Below are 6,336 nucleotides of genomic sequence, written 5' to 3' on the forward strand. Positions count from 1 at the left end.
GCGCGGCCGGCCCCAAAAAAAGAAAACTACCCTGATCCCCCCGTAGATCCTTCTTACCCCGTGCCCACTGCCGCCCGACCTCCTCCCCATCGCGCCGCCGGCCGGCCTCCTCCCGGCGCGCCGCCGGCCGGCCTCGCCTCAAGCGCGCCGCCGCAACGGCCCTCGCCGCCACCAGCACCACCTCCTCATCCCCGTGAGCCCACGCCCGTCACTCCCCACGAACCCCGCCACCTCCTTCCCTCCTACACCGGTGCCGACCTTACCTCGCGCCGACAACCACCCTCCCTCGCGCCGGCAGCTGCCCTCCCCCGCGCGCCGGCCTCCTCCACCCCCATGCTTAGGACGCCTTCCTTCCTCCGCTCCGGTCGCCTTCCTTCCTCCGCTCCGGTCGCCTTCCTCCTCGCGCGCCGGCCTCCTCCCTACTCCGTGCTCTATCTGCCTTTCTTCTCGCGCTCCGGCAGTCTTCCTCCCCATGCTCCGGCCGCCTTCCTCCCCGCGCTCCAGCCTCCTTCCTCCCTGCAATCAGTCTGCCTCCCTCCCCACGCTCCGTCCACCTTCCTCCCCGAGATCCGTCCGCCTTCTCCCCTGAGATCCCACGGCCGTACTGCCGCCGGCCAGCCCCTCCATCTGTAAATAAGGGCACTTGGCCGCCCTCCACGCCGGGGTGGCCCTGCTAGCCATCAGCGGGGGACGAGGAGTAGCTGCCATGGCGGGGGTGAAGACGAGTTCGTCCTACCTTACCTACATTTGAATTTGGACTTCAGCAAATTGCGAGCATGAACTGAATTCTGAAAAAATACATTTTGCCGATCTTCTTGCAGGTTCAGGAACAGCTTTGGCTTGAGGCTGTGCAAAGACCACCGCCCGTCCCTACCTTACCTACAGGTTCGGGTCTTAATTAAACTCGATTGTCAAAATGGATACAGTACTTAGAAAAACATTGCTTAGTGTTCCGTTCTTGTAGACTAATTAACCTGTCAGGTTGGTGCTGATTTGGGACTATGATTAAAACTAGAGGCTGATGTTGTTAAGGCTCATGGAGCTCATGGAGCTCGACATCTCCTCTGTGGCCTCCGTCTGCAAGTTCGCCGATGACATCCTCATGTATGTACGCCTCCTCTTCTAATCCCCACACCGCTTCGTACTAGTTCCAATCATGCCCCACCAAAAAAGAAAACATACACTAGGTGTCACAGTTCACTATGAATTTGATCATCGGTTCATAAAAAATCACAGAAAAAAGAACAATGTGTTACTACCATGGGAGGCTCCCTGCTGGATGTCGGCGCCGGAGGGGTATCCCCGCAGCCATAGACTTCTCTTCTCTCCTGCAATGCAAGGTGATTTTCCTCTTAAACATTCACACGGAAAAGAATAGAGCTACTCCGTACACATTGTGTGCCGGCGTCAGAACATCTTATACTAGTTAGTAAGTTCAGGAAATATGTTCCAAACTGAAGCTCAGAAAAGGAGACAGGGATATATAGACAGAGTGTTATGATGTGTGTTGTTAGTTATGAATAATTCGGGGAAAAAACTGGATACTCATCATGGGTTATGAAGTAGACAAAAATGCATTTCATAGCATTTGCTATATATGCGTACACCTTTGTAGTCTTTTTCAGTTCATGTTTTGCTAGGAAAAAAAGATTTGTCGCAATTCAATATAAAATAGTGAAATCAGTTAGCTGATGGAAAATAATTCAAGTATATGTGTGCACACTGCAGTAGCAATTCGGGCATGCATGGTGTGTGCTTTGTGTGTTATTTTTACGAGATGTGAGCTGTCTGATCCTCTAAATAGGAGAATTTGTGTTTATTGAGATACCATAGATGGGTGCCATTCGTGCTCCCATTTATATTTGGGCTTATCATAGTTCACTAGGGAGAGCTATTATGTACAGAAGTACATGTATTGATGCCCCCGGAGTCCATGTACCGTTACAAAAAAATAGTTTAGTTTTTGTTAAAAATTGCTTGCACCTATTTCGTTCCTCCAGATGCCCCCTCCTCTTGCCTACTCCCTGACCGTCTCCCTCCTGCCCCATCCGTCCAGGTATGGTACTCACACCAGTTCAAGTAGTGATGTTGCAACAAGTACTGCTCCTCCCCCTGTCAAGCTTAGTGAGCCAAAAAAGAGCATGTTGATGGATGATTGCTAGCTCGCTTCATCATCGGCAGATTTTCCCGTCTACTAACTTGTGGTTAATTCCTTCTATCCTTCTATCCTTGTGGATGCCTACAAAATATAGTTTTCTGTGCTGCTACTTCATCAGTCCGTAATGTGCATAAGGTGTAGTCCTGGTTGTGTAGAGAAATGAGGTGTGTGGCTGGTTCACTGTGTGTGTGCATATGTGTTAACTGGTGGCCGGTGGTGTGTGTGTGCAGGGTACTGCCGGAGATAAGTAGTAGGCGGCAAAGTGTTTTGAAGTAGCACCAAGACGGGGCATAAAGCTGGCGAGCAGGTATGAGCAGCGAGCTGCTACTGCACTTGTGCGGGTACTTCCGCGAATGAATCTGGCTAGTTATAGCTATTGGTGCTAAACTTGTGTGCGTGTGTTATCTTTGGTAGCTAATTTTTGCCGTGTGCAACTACTGAACCTGGTGTCCTGCTGCTATTGAACTATTTTGATGCAAATGTCGCTGATGAACATACTTTGTGTAGAAAAAGCTACAAAAAATCACTTTTTATGGTTGTAAAAATTTCTAAACTTGCTCTGGTCTAGCAGTTCAATAAATATTGATGTTTGGTTAATATTACCATGCTCTACGCAGCGCTTCCACGGGATCCTCTGCATGCAGCCGACGTCTCACCTCACGCCGCCGCACACCATCTTCCTTGCTTGTCGGTGTCATACAGGTTTCTTCGGCCGCCGCCTCGCCCTGACCCAACTACCTCGAATTTGCGCTGGGACCGGCCTTCATCGAAGTTTCTCCCAATCCTTCGACCTCGTTGTGCCATGCAGCATGCTTCAGTTCAAGAAAAATCTCAATAAAAGTTCAGAGTAGTTCACACTTCAGGTTGGATCCTTCTTTATTCAAATTTTGTTCAATGAAGCTCCCGTTTCCTGGGATGGAGCAAGCCCCTACAAAAAAATCATAAGTTCAAAGTCAGGAAACCAAAAAGTTCAGCCAAAATTAAAACTGTCAAAAATATGATAATGATTGTATGCTCGTCTACCTTTCTCATATCAAGCCGCCGATGTCTGCTTTTCCCCCATCTCTGCTTGTATGCTTTTTAAAGTTCGCCTAGTAGGGTTTTTTCAATAAACATTGTAGGCTTTTTTTAGTTCAATGGATTCAAAAATAGAAAACACTACGGCTGGGTGATGATTCATTTGTTTACTTTTCTTCTCACACTTTGCTACATGGAGCAAAAAGTGGCATGCTGATGATTGATCTTCGGTGTACTCTCAAAGTGAGAGACAGAAAAATTGACAACGGATGCAGTGTATTTTTCTCTAGTTTTACACGTTTGGTACCTATTGTCAACTAGATAAATTAATACATGCGCCATTGGAGGCTTAGCTGCCTGTCCAAACTGAGTACTGTTGGACAACAAGAGCTGCAGTAGTTTATCAGTAGATATTCATTAGCAAAATTCATGTTACAAATTTTCATGATTCAGTTCTAGTGTTTTCACCACTAATAACTAATTCATATTACTATTGTAGTTAGCACCTGGCGTCGGTCGAGGCAACCATCCCCACCTCCCCTGACCAGATCCTCCAAGGCCCTCGGCCACGAGCTCGTCCACCATGGTTACTCGCAGTCATCAAAGTGGAGCACGATCGTCAGTCCAAGTAGAATTGAAGCCACCATCTTCACCATTTTCTTATCATTCTCACATTATTTTCTTGGTGAATTAGCAATTACTGCTATTGTAGAAAGGAGCTTGTTGGTGTTTCTGTTTCTTTTTGGTATGTGTTTATGCGCATGTGAGGGCAGTGGACATTTTGTCCTTCTGATAATCTCCTTTAATAATATCACACACCTCCTCTTAATGAGAAGATGTGCAAAACTTTCCATGACTCTTAAAAAGAGCCGTTTTGCATATGTATAGTTTTGATCTACTTAAATATTGAGCCTACCATTTTTTATGAGTACCATGAGTATAATGATGTTCTTTTCCTACCTGAGTCCGGTGAAGTACTAACAATGAGTTTTTTGGTCAGCCTTCCAGATCTGGAGTGGAAGCTTATATATGTTGGATCAGCTGAAGATGAGAACTATTATCAGCAACTTGAGAGTGTGCTTGTTGGCCCTGTGAATGTTGGGACATACCGTTTTGTTCTGGAGGTAAATAGGTTACTGATCTACGACTTTGTGATCTACATCATGAACTATGTTATGAAAATGATGTTTCACAACTGCGCAGAGATCCGCCTGTTCATATTACAGTTGGGCAGCTGCTTTGCTCCTACCTTAGAACATCAGTTTTCATGCTCTGGTTGACATTATGCTTGCAGCTGAGTGTACTTATGCTGATGCTCTGATTGACCTTTTGCTTGCAGCTGAGCTGGACTTCCTCCTATTCAAATGCTTGCACACAAAAAACTAGCAGTTCGATTACTAAATTAATTTTTTAGTTCAGTTCAATTAATAAATTTACTTCGGTCCAAATTCTTGTTATAGTTTCTGGTCAAATGTATTGTTTCAGTTCAGGCCTCTAGAGTAGCTGGTGGATCCAAGTGAAAGTGCCCATGAACAGTCATATCATTTTCATTGTGAACTTATAAATGTTACTATACATGAACTTGGTTGTTCTTTTTACAAGAACTTGTACATTGCCTTGTCAGGTTGTGCGTGTACTAACCAAAAGTCTACCCCAGTTGAGCAAAGAAAATTCTACATCACTTCAGACTAAAAAAAGACCATAAATTTAAGAGGAAGAAAAAAATTAATGAGAGAAAAAGCTGAGGTGGCTCACTAAAGACACCCGAGAAAGCTAAAGTTTTGCTGCATATCAAACATGTATGCACGTTTTGTGTTTAAACATGTTTTGGTCCACTGACAATTTGAACTTGCAACCTTACTATCTTGTACTATGGTCTAAAAAATTGTACTCATGCAGGTACTTGAAAGGTGCAGACTTGGCAGCGATGTGGTTCATTCAACAACAGCGCAATGACAAAAAGAACATCAGTTCAAAAAAATTATGCAGGAGGTTTGGGAGCCAAACAACTGGTATTTTGTTGTGTTTTAATTTTTTGGGTGCATGATTGATCAAAGAGAGAAAGATGATGTATGATATATATACTGTTGCTGTAGGAGGTTCAAAGATTGTCGTGGAGCAAGTTCAAGAGTTTCGTTTCATGTGAAAAATGTGATTTTTTGGTCAAGATTTTTTGGTCAGTGGCAGTCGGCGAGCAGTTCAAGCCCGCATGCGTGAGCCGCCCATCGTCTTCCACACGTGATCCTGTTGCTTGATGATGCTTGACATGAACTCAACAAGATGGATGGAATTGTTGCAATGTAATGTAAATGAATATGGTAAAGAAACTGAGACACCAGATTGTTTTAGAGCTGGAGTTTGTGCTCCAGTTGAGTTGCAGCAGATTGTGGCTGCTGGTTGTTTCAAGTGAAGGTGGTCGGGTATTACTTGTGTAGGACTGAATGAATCTTGTATGTAAAGGAAACTGGATCGAATAGTTGTCAGTATTAAGATTTAAAATTACATTTTGATCCATTCTCTTGTGATTTTAGGCTGAACTCCAATACTTGCATCCGCCTCCCCAACATCGACATGTTCCCTCAGTCCTCTCTCGACAAACCCAACAGTACAGGTTCTCTGGTGCGCCAAGTATTGCCTGTGGTGATGCCTGCATCATGGCCCATTGAGGAGATCTTGTATATTCCACATAGAAGAAATATTGTTCGTTCATGAATATTCTCGCCAGGTAGGAAGTTTTTGGAGAAGAAAACATAAGTTTTTAAAAGAAGGAATGGTAAAAATGTAAGTCCGTTCAACTATATAAACCATAAAGGTACGATGGTGATGACATTGATAGTAAGGATAAGGATGAGAAAGAAAATTAAAAACTAAAACTAAAAGAACATCGAGTGATTGTTTTTTGAGAAGTACAAACTCTCTAGTACCATAAGTTAAGAATAATAATTGTCTAAGTTCTGACTCAAGGGGACAAATTTGCAAAAAAAAAAATCATAGCAGTAAAGGTTCGAAGGAAAAAAGCAACTTAACAAATGGAAAAAACGACAATGGATTTATATTATGTTAATCACCGGTATGCTCTTGTTTGTCAGTTCATGTGTGCTCTTGTTATCAGGTCGTGTGCCAACTTGTTATCAATTTTGTGTGTGTGTGAGTTGGTAAAC

The 6,336-nt window shown here is 44.1% G+C and overlaps 1 long non-coding RNA gene across 1 annotated transcript; it reads left to right on the top strand.

Annotated features, from left to right (window-relative positions):
* The first annotated feature begins 1,057 nt into the window (after positions 1-1,057).
* On the top strand, positions 1,058-2,526 carry LOC119367741. Its single transcript, XR_005176418.1, has 4 exons — positions 1,058-1,104; positions 1,237-1,340; positions 2,057-2,204; positions 2,389-2,526. It is a non-coding gene; the product is annotated as an uncharacterized LOC119367741 (long non-coding RNA).
* Positions 2,527-6,336: the final 3,810 nt, after the last annotated feature.

This window comes from Triticum dicoccoides, chromosome 2B (assembly GCF_002162155.2).
Source record: "Triticum dicoccoides isolate Atlit2015 ecotype Zavitan chromosome 2B, WEW_v2.0, whole genome shotgun sequence".
Lineage (NCBI taxonomy): Eukaryota > Viridiplantae > Streptophyta > Magnoliopsida > Poales > Poaceae > Triticum > Triticum dicoccoides.